Raw genomic sequence first — 13,821 nt, 5'->3', positions numbered from 1 at the left:
GCCTCCCCCCGCCTCTCATTGGGGGAGGGACACGCCCGTCACCCGCCGCCCCCACCCGATAGGGGGAGCCACTGGTCCCGCCGCGGGGGGAGGGGGAGCCTCCACATGTCTTGCACGCCTATTGGATCCAGCCCACGCCGTTCTGCAGGAGGGCCCGCCCTCGTTTGTCCAGAACACTCCTTATAGGCGATCGCTTTCTGCCAGTCATTTCGCCGACCCCGCCGCCTTAAAATAAACTCCAATTTGATAGGTCGGATTTCTGGCACTGCCTGGCCTGCCTAGGAGCACCTGATAGGAGCGGCGCTCCCAACTCTTCCGAAAAGTCCCGCCTCCTTCCCACTTTGATTGGTTTCCTCGCCAATCCATCAAACCGAAAGCCCTCAGTGTTCCAGTTACAATGAATACCTTCCCGCGCCACTCCGCGAGGAGACGAGAAAGCCCCTCCCCTTTGCCTCTCTCCAGTGGCTACTGCAGGTGCCCATCTTCTGCGTCTCCACCCGATTGGTTAATGGGTACTGGAAAGTGTCCCCTCACCAGACAGTAGGACTGGTGGTCACTGATTGGGTGAAGAAGAGGAGATCCAAGGCCAGTAAGTGCTCTTTGGTGCAGTCTAGGAAAGGATCGGAGGCGAGAACGCATGCGCGAATGTGCTTTCGGGCGCCTCCGGAGGTGGCGCGACCCTCTAAAGGAGCGAAGGCATGGAGTACCCCGAGTATTTATTGAGTGACTGCTGTATGCAGCGCCGGAAGGCTAGGCCAAGACAGAGGGGCAACTGCCCGTGCACCTCTGTCCCTATCACCATACCCTATTCCTCTCCACCTCTAAACTTCACAATGCCGGAGGAGTTTTTTTAGCCATAATTTGACCCTTTCCGCCAGTATAAAACCATTTGCTGCTGCCGACTGTCTTCGGACTCTGTCCACTTCGGCGGCATCATTTCACCACTCCATCTCTACATCTCTAAACTCAGCCCCAATAACTCTTTTCAGTTTGCACCAGGGGAAGGATCTTTCGCGCACCTCTCGACCTTTGCCCGTGCAGCCCTTGCAGCTGGAGCACTTTCTCCACTACCCCTCCTGCCAGAGCTAAGGAGTAACTCCTCTTGTCCGTGCGGTCTCAGTTCACTCCGAAAAGCCTTCCTTGTCCCTACCAGCCCAGACCCCCGGGCTTCCCCATGATAACCTCTGATCGGTCGGGCCATTGGTTTTCACGCGACAGCCCTGACCACTCTGGGTCGCCACTTCTGGTCACTGTCTCTTTCCTTAGCACGGAAGTCCTGCATGGGCAAGAGAGCGGTGGTCCCTGCCTCGGCCCGCCTACCAAGGACCGGGGACGGCGCCTGGCACAGTGCTCGCGCTCAGCCAAGGGGAGTCAGGGTATTCTAAAATGTGTCCGGCGGGCCTGCTTTCCTCAGGGGCCGGGGAGGGCCACCCTGCAGAGAATGCCCCCCTGCCCCCAAGGTCTCTAGGGTCCAACGACGCCCAATAGCCGGAATCTGGGGGCGGGGTTGGGGACTGCCCCAGGATCCCGCCCTAAGGGCTCTAAGTCGTGAGGCTGCCTGCTGGGGGAACACTGCACTTAGAAAGCAAGGATGGAGTCGAGGGAAATTCCGGGCACGCCCCCAAAGATGCTCCGGAGAAGGGGCTTCCCGAAATCGGGGTCCTCGTGGAAACTAAGTTTGAAATGGGGTCAGTGGCACCAAAAGAGTGGGAGAGGCCTGGCGGGTCCGCGGGTTTGGGGAGAGAAGCAAGTTGGGGGTAGACTGATGGGGATCGAAGCGAGCTCCCAGTCTCCCTGGGAAGATCCGAAAAGGCCGGCAGCACAGAGATGGGGGCGGCGCAGCCCACCACACGTGATCCGTGCAACGGGAGCCAGGCGGCGCTGGTCCCCCCGAGGGGCGGGGTCGCGAGGCCCGACGTCAGAGGAATGCGGTGGGGGGAGGGGAGGGAGGGGCCCCTCCCCTCCCCGCCCCCGCGCCCGGCCCGGACGCCCCTCGCGCCGGCGCGCGCGGACGGGACACGGCGGCACGGTCCCCGGCGTGGCACGTCCCAGGCCGCCCGCGCGCCCACGCCGGGCGACCGGGCGGCCGCGCTGTCTGCACCCCCGCGCTCCCGGCCTCCGCCCCTCCCCCACCCGCGCTCGGGCCGCGGCGGCGGGGGGCGCCTCCTGCCGATCCCCCGCACCCCTCCCCGACCCCTCACCCCCAGCCCCTACCAGCTCGGCGGCGAGCCTGGCCGGCCGTCCGGGATCGAAAAGAGAGCAGACACTGGGAAGTTTTGGGGGAGGGAGGGGCGGGCCTTAAAGGGACCACGACCTCTTTTTCAGCAGGGAAAAAAAATGTGGGGGGGTGGGGGGGAGACCAAGAGTTCCTCCGCGGTTGAATGGAGGAAACAACGCTAGAAAGGAATGGAAAGACTGTAGAGCAACAGCGTTCGGGCTCTGCGTCCCTTTTCCCCAAACATCCTCAACCCCTCAACGCCCCCTTTCCCTCGCAGAAAGTCGCGCAGTTTGGGGATCACGTCTCATTCCTCCTGGTCAGCCAAGTGTCCTGTGGTTGAGGTCAATGTTGGGGTGCACAGTGTGCAGATGGGGAATTGGGCTCAGGGGATGCAAGCGACTAACCCAGGATCGCACAGGTTGTAAGTGGCATAGCAGGATTTGTCTGCCGCCAGAGACGCATGACCACCGCACTGCAGTGCCTGTTAGGGCTTCGGGGGCTGCGACATGCGAAGGAGGTTAAGGGCACAGGCCCTGGGGCCAGACTGCCGGGGTTCCATTATGGAGGCTGCGCGTACTAGCTCTGTGCTCTTAGGAAAGCGATCTAGCCTCTTGGGGCCTCTGTTTCCTCATCCCATAGGAGGTTGGTAATAGCCCCTGACTCGTGGGGTGCTCTTGAGAAAAGCTGGGAATGTCTGGAAGCAGAGGGGACCTCAGGCCTACTACCCCTATTTCACAGATGAGGTAAATTGAGGCACGGAGCTGGGAAAGACCAGTTGAAATTCACCACAGCCGGCCAGCCTCTGAAGGAGCAAGTTGCTCCCCTCCTTAAACACCCCCAGGCAGAATCCAACCCTTGTAGGCCCATCTAAATTCATGCCAACCCCTTTCTACTTGTTCTCCACATGGCACAAACACTGGCTTTCCTTCCGTTCATGAAATGCCCAAAGCTCGTTTCTGACTTAGCACTGGCTGTTCCCTCTGCCTAGAACACCCTTTTCCCAGATCTTTGCTCCTCATTTGACAGACTTTGGCTCAAATGTCACCTCCTGAGCACCGCAGCCCAGCTAGCCCCCATACACAGTTATAATCGTGGCTCCCAGTTTATCTCCCTCTTTGGTCTTATTGCCCTGTGAAAATACTAGTTATTTGTTTAATTTGTGTCTCCTCACTAGAATCCCAGCTCTTTTGGGGCCAGAAGTGGGTATATTTTAATCCATCTAAGGACCCACCCCTGGGGTCATTCATTCAACAAATTTTTATTGAGCTAACACTATTTGAGGCACCTGGGGTAAAATGGTGAACAAAAGATGGAAAAATCGCTCCCTCCTGGGGGTTGCACTCTAGTGCAAGAAATGGACAATACTACATAAGATAAATAAAACATATATTGTATCAGATGATAGCTGCTCTGAGGAAAAGAAAGCAGTGAAGGAGGCTCAGGAGGGTATGAGGGCAGTTTGCTACGCTCAAAAGAGTATTCAGGGGAAGCCCTACAGAAAAGGTGACATTTTAGCAAAGACCTGAAGAAGAGGAGAGAGGAAGTCATGTGGATACTGGGGGAAGAGGGTTCCAAGCCGAGGGGACAGCCAGTGCAAAGGCCCTGAGGTGCAAATGTGCCTGGTATGTTCCAGGAATTGAGAGCGTAAATGGTAAGCGATGCTGTCAGGGAGCTGGGGGAAGGGGCGGTCTGTGATGGGCTCATGTGCCACCCACGGGGAGGACTTTGACTTTGACTCTGAGGTGGAACCACAGGAGCATTCTGAGCAGGGGAGGGCCCTGATCTGGCTCAGATCGTCACAGGAGCCCTGTGGCTGTATGAGGTGGGTGTGAGAAACAGACTGTGGAAGGTGGGGCATGAGCAGGAAGACAATGAGGAGGCTGAGTCAATGAACAGGCTGGAGAAGAAGGTGGATGGCACAGGGTGGGGGCCGTGGAGTGGTGGAAGTGGGTGAGTTGTGGATACACTTTGAAAGGAGAGCCCACGGGACAGGCTGAGAGGTCAAAGCTCTCCACGATTTCAAACCCCACCGGCGGGGCTCATAGTGGGGCCCAGGTCCCCAGCTCCTTTCAGTGCTCTCTATCCACTGTGAGGCGCTGCATTTTTAAGAATCCTTTCTCCCTCTTCCAGGACCAGTTGTCCACTGTAGCGACTGTGGGGGGCTGCAGCAGCCCCATCCAGATGGACACGGGGGTTCCCCTGGCCCATATTCTTTTTTGTAAACACTAAAATTTCTTTCAATTAAAAATTATTACTTAGGCAACACATGAACATAGTGAAATATCAAACAGTATGAAGTAATTTTTGGTGATCACCCCTCTCCCTGCTTATCCGCATCTCCCTCCCCAAGGCAACACAGCTGCCAACTCCCTGAGTGTCCTTCCAGAGGAATCCTAGATCCATACCAGCAGATGCTTCAATACATATGCTGTTTTCACATTCCATACAAAGGTTTCTACTCTTTACTTTTTTTTGAAGATCATTTCATACTCGTATGTAAAGAGCTGCCTTCTTGTTTTCCGATTTTGCTCTTAAAAGTGTTATTAGACAATGCGTATAAACCAAAGCGTTGCTTAAAAATTGTGATAAAATACCCAGGTGTTCACCACTTAGCTTAACAAATAAAATATTAGCAGCGCCTTCGAGTCCTCTCAACGTGCCTCTTGAATTGCATCGCCATCTCTGCGCTCAGACATAACCACTGTCCTGAATTTTGTCTTTCTAAGTCCTTGCTTTTCTGTATGGTTTTATGTATTCCAAAACAATCTATTGTTTTGTTTGCCCAGGTTGGGGACCTGGTAAAAATGGAATCATATTATTTGTATCATATTTTTGAGACTCATCTGTGATGGTAAGAATACCTCTTAGTGAACTCATTGCTGTATAATATTCCATTGTATAGATGTACCGCTTTTTATTGGTTCTACTAAATATTTGGTTAAAAGAAAAAAATGCTTGGTCTCTTCTCGATACTCCAGGGTAGAGGCAGAGTGGGATTTGGGACAAAGGTCAGCCACGACCAAAGCTGAGAGGGGCCCTTGCCATCAGCCCACAGGGCTCCACCCCCAGAAGCTATCTGCCCCCACCATGATAAGGTTCAGTGATGGCCAGGGAAAGGCCTTCTTTTAGGCTCTGTTCCTGGGTTGATCCTTCACAGACTTTTCCCACTTTGAAACTTGAATACAGCTGCCAGGAGGGAACCCAGTAAGTTTCTCTCTTTCTTTTTTTTTTTTTCCTACTTCTGCATTTTATGAAATTTTATATGTCTGTCTTGAAAGAAAATTGGAGCTGCCTATACATGCTTTATTGGGCAAGTGGTCTTGACTGTGAAACTTTCTGCAGTCACAACCTCCATGAATGCATCCACAATGGGAAAATGGAAGATATGATCATCTAATCTAATTTGATTATACCTTATCAATAGAAAGGGAAAAGGTTTTAAAAATAGAGGTTTGGTGGGGCCAGCCTGGTGGCGTAGTGATGAATTTCATGCATTCTGCTTTGGTGGCCCCGGGGATCGTGGGTTCGGATCCTGGGCACAGACCTACACACTGCTGATCAAGCCATGCTCTGGCGGTGTTCCACATACAAAATAGAGAAAGATTGGCACAGCTGTTCGCTCAGGGCCAATTTTCTTCACCAAAAAAAAAAAAAAGAGGTTTGGTGCTCCAGGGTTCAGGTAGTAGAGTGAAAAGTTGAAGACAGAAGTTATTTACAAAGGCCCTGCTGATCCTTTCCAGCATCCCTCTTTCTTGTGCTGGTTGTCTGTTTCTTTCACTATAAAACAAACAGCAAAACAACAGAATACAAGGTATTGAATGTGACACATTTCTTTAGGAGTCGGCTCCCACCAGGCATAGCTTGGAAGACCCAAGTCTTTTCTGACTTTGCCTGGCTGTGCTCTCTGACCCACCTCCTTGATAAAAGTCAGTGATGTGGGCCGGCCCTGTGGCTTAGCGGTTAAGTGCGCGCGCTCGGCTGCTGGCAGCCAGGGGTTCGGATCCCGGTCGCGCACCGCTTCTCCGGCCATGCTGAGGCCGCATCCCACACACAGCAACTAGAAGGATGTGCAGCTATGACATACAACTATCTACTGGAGCTTTGGGGGAAAAAACAAATAAAAATTAAAAAATTTAAAAAAGTCAGTGATGTGAGGGCTGTGTGATTTTAAAAGTGCAGAGAGGGGCCAGCCCAGTGGCACAAGCAGTTAAGTGCACACACTCCGTTGCCGCGGCCCGGGGTTCACTGGTTCAGATCCCGGGCACACACTGACACACTGCTTGGCAAGCCATGCTGTGGTGGCGTCCCATATAAAGTGGAGGAAGATGGGCACGGATGTTAGCCCAGGGCCAGTCTTCCTCAGCAAAAAAAAGAGGAGGATTGGCAGATGTTAGCACAGGGCTGATCTCCTCACACACACACACACACAAATACAGAGAGATGAAATTACAAAGTATGGAGAGACAGTCTCGAAGTTGGCCTTTCTGACTTTTTTTTTTTTAATTTATTTTTCCCCCAAAGCCCCAGCAGATAGTTGTATGTCATAGCTGCACATCCTTCTAGTTGCTGTATGTGGGACGCGGCCTCAGCATGGCCGGAGAAGCGGTGCGTCGGTGCGCGCCCGGGAGCCGAACCCTGGCCGCCAACAGTGGAGCACATGCACTTAACCACTAAGCCACGGGGCCGGCCCCTCTGACTTGTTAATGTTGGCACTTCAGCCACGGGCAAGGTGCTCAGAAGCAGCATTTTCACACGATCAGTGATTTTCAAATATTTTAAAGCTAGCCTTTTTCCCCTCGATATTCGCTATTGTAAGCATAAGGCTTGTATTCCTTCCTACTGGAGCCATTTGTTTTGTAAACAATGTGGAAAAAAAAGAAAAGGTAAAAGTGTTCCTTGGACCTTGCTGGTGTTGTCTTATTGTGCACGTGTGTGGGAGTTTTTGGGACATATGCCTAGGAGAGGGAATTGTTTCCCAAAGTGTCTGTACTGTATGTTCCCACCAGCAGTAACTGAGAGGGTCTCATTCATTTTAATGTGTGGATAGTTTTCCTTGGATGGATGTCTCATAATCTATCTTATGGGTGGCCATTGAGGTTGTCTCCATGCTTCTGCTACCACAAACAGTGCTGCAATGGCCAAATTGGTACATACACTAATTTCCATATATGCAAATGTATCTCTAGAATAAATGCCTAGAAGTGTACATTTTATTGCATGAATTACTCTTCATTATTATGTTTATTATGTCTGTCTTTCTTTGGGTTTCTTCAGCTGTTCTCTTTCAAAACTTCTTAAATTGGAAAAACTCAATAGTTCAAAGCTTTTCTGCTTTTCCAATATAAGCATTTGAGGCTATGAATTTCCCTCTCCATGCTGATTTAGCTGCATCCTACAGCTTTAAATGTTTTGTCATTTCTGTTCTAATTTCTCCTGAACATAGGAGTTTTAGTTATCTTTTTGTTGTTGATTGCTAAAATAATTGCCAGTTGGTACATTTTGCATTTTGTAAAATTTCACCAAATTACCCTCTATTAACACTGTAACTGAGTTCCCAGCTTTACTATATAAAAATACCTGTTTCCCCACTATCTCAAAAACAGAAAATTTTTTTTACATTTACCTTTTTACAATCTAAGGAGTAAAAGCTAGTTTTAATTTACATTTACTTTATCTTGTTGAAAGTGAGTCTGTCATATATATACGTGTGTGTATGTGTGTGTGTGTGTGTGTGTGTGTGTATTCACATGCCATAGGAATAGCTGAGGAAAAACATTCCAGGCAGAGGAAACAGCAAGCAAATGCCGTGAAGTGAGAACTGAAGGAAGACCAGTGTGACGGTGGAGCAAGTGGTGGGGCGTGTGAGAGGAGACACGTTCAGAGAGGTGTGGGGGGCCTAGTGGGACATGGTGAGGATGAGGACTTTGGCATGAAAAGGAACCATGAGAGGGTTTAAAACCCAGAGTGACAAGGGGCTGGCATGTTGGCTTTGATGAGACTGGTGCCTTTGGTTCACATCAGATGGCGCCTGTTCAGAGGCCACAGTGCGTGGGCAGCTGGAGGTAGTGGAGTCCGTCATGCTGGCAGCAGTGTGCATATCAAGCCCCAGTACAGACAGTTTCCCCAGCTGACCAGATCCCAGGTATGCAAGCCAAGTTCTTCAGTTCAACCATGTGGTTCTGGATTCTGGTGCTTTTGGCATGACTCAGATGCTGTGCTGGGTCACTTTCCATATCCAGATCCTTCCCAGTGGATAGATGAAGAATTAGGTATCCATCCCGATAATGAAGACTGAAAGTATAGACTCAACTCTTTACAAGAGCTGGGTGAGAATTTTAAGAAATCATGGGATTCATATTGTACATTAAAGTTGTAAATGGAAGTGTTTTGGTCAAGAATGAAAAAAAAAAACAAGAATGACAAGATCAGACTTTTTTTTAAATAACATCTTTATTGAGATATAATTCACATACCGTAAAATTCACTCTTTTAAACTGTGCAGTTTAGTGGTTTTTAGTATCTTCACAAAGTTGTGCAACCATCACCACTGTCTAATTCCAGAACATTTTAATCACTCCAAAAAGAAACTCCATACCCAATAGCAGTCACCTCCCTTCGACCCCTAGCAACCAGTAATCTACTCTCTGTCTCTATGGATTTGCCTATTCTGGACATTTTGTGTAAATGGAATCATACAATATGTGACCTGTTGTGTTTGGCCTTATGTACTTAGCATGTTTTCAAGGTTCACCCATCTTATAGGATGTACTTCATTCCTTTTTGTGGCCAAGTAATATTCCACTGTATGGATGTACCACATTTTGTTTATCTATTCATCAGTTGATGATGATCCCTACCCCTCACTTCTCCACGATTTTAGCTCCTGACTCACTAGCACTCCCGCTGCTCCTAACATCATTCTTGGTGATTTCCATATCCAGGTGGGTGATCCTTGGACCATCTCGGCCTCTTGGTTCCTAGACCTTCTCTCTCCAGTGAGCTTGTCCTCCCCCCAGCCCCTCCCTCCCATGGTCACGCCTAGACCTTGTCTCAATAACTGCAGCCTCTTCAGAACCTCAGTTTCATGTGTATCACTCACTGCTCATTGTATCCTATCTTTCTAGATGATTCCTTCCAAAACCTAAACTCCAACAATCCGTTAGCCCTACCACCTTTCCACAACCCCTCAGCCCCCTCATGTCTTCACACAGATTAAATTCCTTGCTCAACCGTTATAATCACCCCCTTACACACATTCACTACACACCTCCCTCTTTCCACCCTACTCTTTTGGCAAAACCACAACCCTTGTTAAATCTGCGGCTCAATGTATCGCATGTCTGCATCTGTGCAGCTGAATGTAGATGGAGAAAAATACACACCCATGCTGACTGGTCTCGCCTTAAATTCATGCCAACTGACTTGGCGTGGATCCATAATGCTGCCCAGCAAATTTGCCTATGTCCCTGGTCCCTTGACTCTCCCAGATGACATATCAGACCTTCTACTCAAACATCCAACAGCTCCTTCCTCATCCTCGCTCTCAGCAGTGGCCTTCCTCTTGCTTCCTGAAAGTCCCACAGCCACCTTCCCACCACATCCACCCTCCTCCTGCATCTTCACCACCTGCCCCGCCTCCCCACCTGTGACTGGGGTAGCCAGCCATGTTCCCATCTGTTGGGCTTCTTTTTGCCATATGCATATGCTCATTTTTTGCTTCCCCCATTCAAGAAATTCATACCCTGTGGGCTCAGGGTCTCAGGAGAGAAATGTGACGGTCTCGAAAGCAGAAATAGGCCAGCTTTCTTTTTTCTTTTTCTTTTTTTAAGCCTCCTTAGGGCTCCAAGTGGAAATAGGTTCATGGTCTGTTGGCCTCAGATTGAAAACTCAGATGCCCCCAGGGGCCAATGGGTAGAGCCAGCCCGGGAGGGGAAAACCTCTCAGTCACATTACACAATTGTGACACTTTTTTTTACAGCTTTATTGAGGTATAAGTGACATACGAGAAACCACACATATTTAAAATATACAAGGTGATGAGTATTGCCTTATGTATAAACCTGTGAAACCACCACCACAATCAAGATAACGACCATAGGATAATGAACATGTCCATCATCCTCAAGTCTCCTGGTGCCTCTTGGTAAACCCTCCATCCTTCATCCCTCCACACACACCACACATCCCTGGACAACCTCTGATCTGCTTTCTGTCACTATCGGTTAGTTTGTATTTTCTAGAATGAAATTATATATTAAGTACTCTCATGTCTGACTTTTTTCACTTAACATAATTATTTTGAGATTCATACATGTTCAACAATAATTCATTCTTTTTTATCTCTGAGTACCAATCCTTTTCATGGAATAGTTTGTTTATCAAGTCACCACAGTTTGTTTATTGAGTCACCCATTGATGGATATTTGGGTTGTATCCAGTTTTTGGTGATGACAGATAAAGGTGCTATGAACGTTGGTGTACAAGTCTTTGTGTGGACATATGTGTTCATTTCTCTAGCGTATACACCTAGGAGTGCGATGCCCGGATCTTATGGTAGGTATATATTTAACTTTTCAAGAAACTGCTAAGCTATATTGCAAAGTAGTACCATGGTGTCACTTATTTAATAATAATAATAATAATAATAATAATAATAATAATAAACTGGTTGAAAATTCAGTCTTTATTTTAATTCCTTCATTCAACAAATATTTATTGGGTACCACTCTGTGCCAGGTCCTGTTCTAGGGGCACTGGGGGTTCAGCAGTGAACAGGGCACACAAAATTCCTGCCCCTGGGGAGCTGATTTTGACGTGGATCCCGTCTCAGCACAGGCGGTGTGGTTCAGAGGTTGGGAGCACACATGTGCTCAGGAGACAGATGGCCTGGGTCCAAATCCTGCTTCTGCCATTTCGTAGCTGTGTGGCCTTGGGCAAATCCCCTTATCTCTGAGTCTTATCCTGTAAAAAGGGGATGCTGATCATGCAGTCTTTGCCTCCTAAGGTTGTGGGCTTGTTGGTTTGCAAACTGGCCCCCCACACAGAGGGCAAGCAGAGACCAAAGAAAGAGGCAGACCACTCCAGATTGGGAGGCAGCAGGTTTAATAAGCAAGGGAATTTACTTAGGAGGCTTGTCCTGGGCAAGACGAGTAGATCTCTGCACCCACCCACCGGAATCTTAAAGTGTGTATAGAGGACCTAACTGGGCTCAGTCACATATGTAGATGGTATCAAGAACACCTTACTCTCTCAGGGCTGTGTCCTTGGAACAGCTCCTACTGTGGGAATGGTGGGTAGAATGTATATTCCAAGCACACGGGAGGGAGTGAGGAGCCTCTGATTGCCCAGGTCCAGCTCGTGGGTCAACGGGCAGTCACGTCCTCTCGATGACCTCCTCCACCGCTCCACCCCTCCTGACCGGCTCTCACCATCTCACATGCCCCCTTTACCGCAATGTGCGCCAGGGGTTCACTGGCATGGATGGGGCTCGTTTGGTGGCTTTCTGGCTGCATTGGAGGCAGATGCCACAGCAACAATACAGGCATATGCAAGAGAAAACACAGATTAAGATAATGATTCCCAAAACAATTTCTTCCACCAAGAGTCCTATGATCTGAACCACTGATTTCTTAAGTCCACTAGGCTGGGGATCACTCAGGACATTCACTTGTGCCCTCATGTGATTTAATAAAGACGACTCATCAGCAGACTCAAGTATGAACACACAACACTCTGTCTGGACAATGGCACAGGTGCCTCCATGCAAGGCAGTGATAATGTCCAAGGCCATCCTATTTTGGAGAACAGCTTTTCTCATTAGAGACATTTCAGTGTTCAGTAAGGACAGGCTTGTTGGCTATCATTCAAGGCTTGATGGGTGAACTTAGTAAGGGCTTCTATGTGTGCTACGATGTCCTCCAGGCCCATGGAGGGGACAAAGATGGCGGCCAAATGACTGTACCAGGGGAAAAGAGAATTTGCCCACCTGGCCTTGAGGAGAGGGAGGTTGGCAGCTTTAGGAACTTGACCAGGTTGTGTGTACCACACATGTTGGCTGGGGGAGGCAGCACTGTCAGGCGTGAGGAGATGGACTGGGGGTGGGATGTGCCAGACAGGGACCCCCACCTTCTCCCCTCTGTCTATGGTGCGTGTTCCATTCCAGGTATAATTCATTTCAACAGGTCCAGCTGGCAGCAGGACAACAGGATCCCAGCGGAGATTGAGTCATTCCCCCTCACCCAGGGGTACAAAGTAACTCACCCATCCTGGTGGGACGTTTCACTGCAAATTCCAGTAGATAAGTCTTTCCCAGGCGTGATGGGGCGTGGTGTTCTCAGCAGCACAGCACCTTGATCCACAGTGAGAGTCAGGGCAACGGCTGTTTCCCACGATTTCCATCCCTTTACGGCATTGGGTGCCTTGGCAGGGGTCCTCAGTCTGGCATATGCAACAACAGGCTCTACTGGTTGATCATTCAAATCTATTAAAGCCTGGGACAGTACCTTAGTCCACCCGGTCAAGGAGGTTTTACCTGTTAGTAATTTAATCTGCTGCTTTGATATCCTATTTTTCCTTTCTACCAGCCCTGGTGCTTGAGGGTTAGAGGGGAGATGGAACCTCCACTCAACGTCATGTTCTTCTGCCCAGGCTTGTATCTCATAACTCTCATCACTGTCTAGTCAACGAGGGTATCCGTACACGGTGTTCAGCTCCCCTAATCCCCCAATGGTGGTAGCCTGGTTTGCGCAGCAACAGAGGAAAGCTGGGGTTAAACCAGACGCGGTGTCCACACAAACCAAAGCATATTTAGAACCCTCGCTCACAAGGAGGGGGGTGGCCAATAGAGTCAATTTGCCAGTTCCTCACCAGTTGGGAACTCTGCTGGATGGCCCCAGACGCCTTTGGCAGTTGCCTTGGGTGTTGTTTAGAACACACAGGACAAGCTGCTACCTCACTAACCAAGCCACTGAGTTTCAAGGGCAATACGCCATCCCAGGCGGGCACTGCAGTGACTACTCTTTCTATGCCCCCAACCTGCTGTATCTACTGAAGGGTGGGTTGCGAGGGCTTGTACCTGAGCCGCAGCATCAGCTTACTGATATTCAGGGGATGTCAGCACCTGTGACACTGGACGTGGAAGGCAGTGAGGACTGCTTTAGGCTCTTGCAGGTGAACCCAAATGTCTTTCTACACATCCTGACCCCACAGGGGCTCATTCATGATCACCCACCCCTCGGCTTCCCATCACCCAAGCCACAGGGTTAATCCCTTTAGAACCGTGCAAAGGGTTAACGGCCAGGGCTCATGAGTGATCACCAGCCAGACCACTCTGAGTTCAGCCCATTGGCTGCTGTGGTTCGTTCCTGTTTCCAGGCATCTGTATATATCAGGCATCAGCGGGATTTCCTCCACTCCCTCTCTACAGGCTGCAGGGGCCACCACGGGAATAGGGGTGGGGGCATCTGGAAGATCTACACACTCTACAGGGCCTAGGAGCACCCACATTACTAGAGACAGTGGGCTGGCAGACAGGGTGCTCCTCTGCTGCAAATAGGCATGCCGCTTAGTTAACGTGGGGGTTTGTGCCATGGCAGAGGTGGGTC

At 49.8% G+C, this 13,821-nt stretch overlaps 1 pseudogene; it reads left to right on the top strand.

The window, feature by feature from the left end:
* The first annotated feature begins 8,198 nt into the window (after positions 1–8,198).
* On the top strand, positions 8,199–8,513 carry LOC147912889 (NADH dehydrogenase [ubiquinone] 1 beta subcomplex subunit 2, mitochondrial pseudogene; annotated as a pseudogene).
* The last annotated feature ends 5,308 nt before the right edge of the window (positions 8,514–13,821 follow it).

Source organism: Ceratotherium simum, chromosome 33 (assembly GCF_057802395.1).
Source record: "Ceratotherium simum simum isolate JZ-2026a chromosome 33, ASM5780239v1, whole genome shotgun sequence".
Lineage (NCBI taxonomy): Eukaryota > Metazoa > Chordata > Mammalia > Perissodactyla > Rhinocerotidae > Ceratotherium > Ceratotherium simum.
Note: the sequence above shows the minus strand (reverse complement) of the source record. Positions and strands in the feature narration are given on the sequence as shown.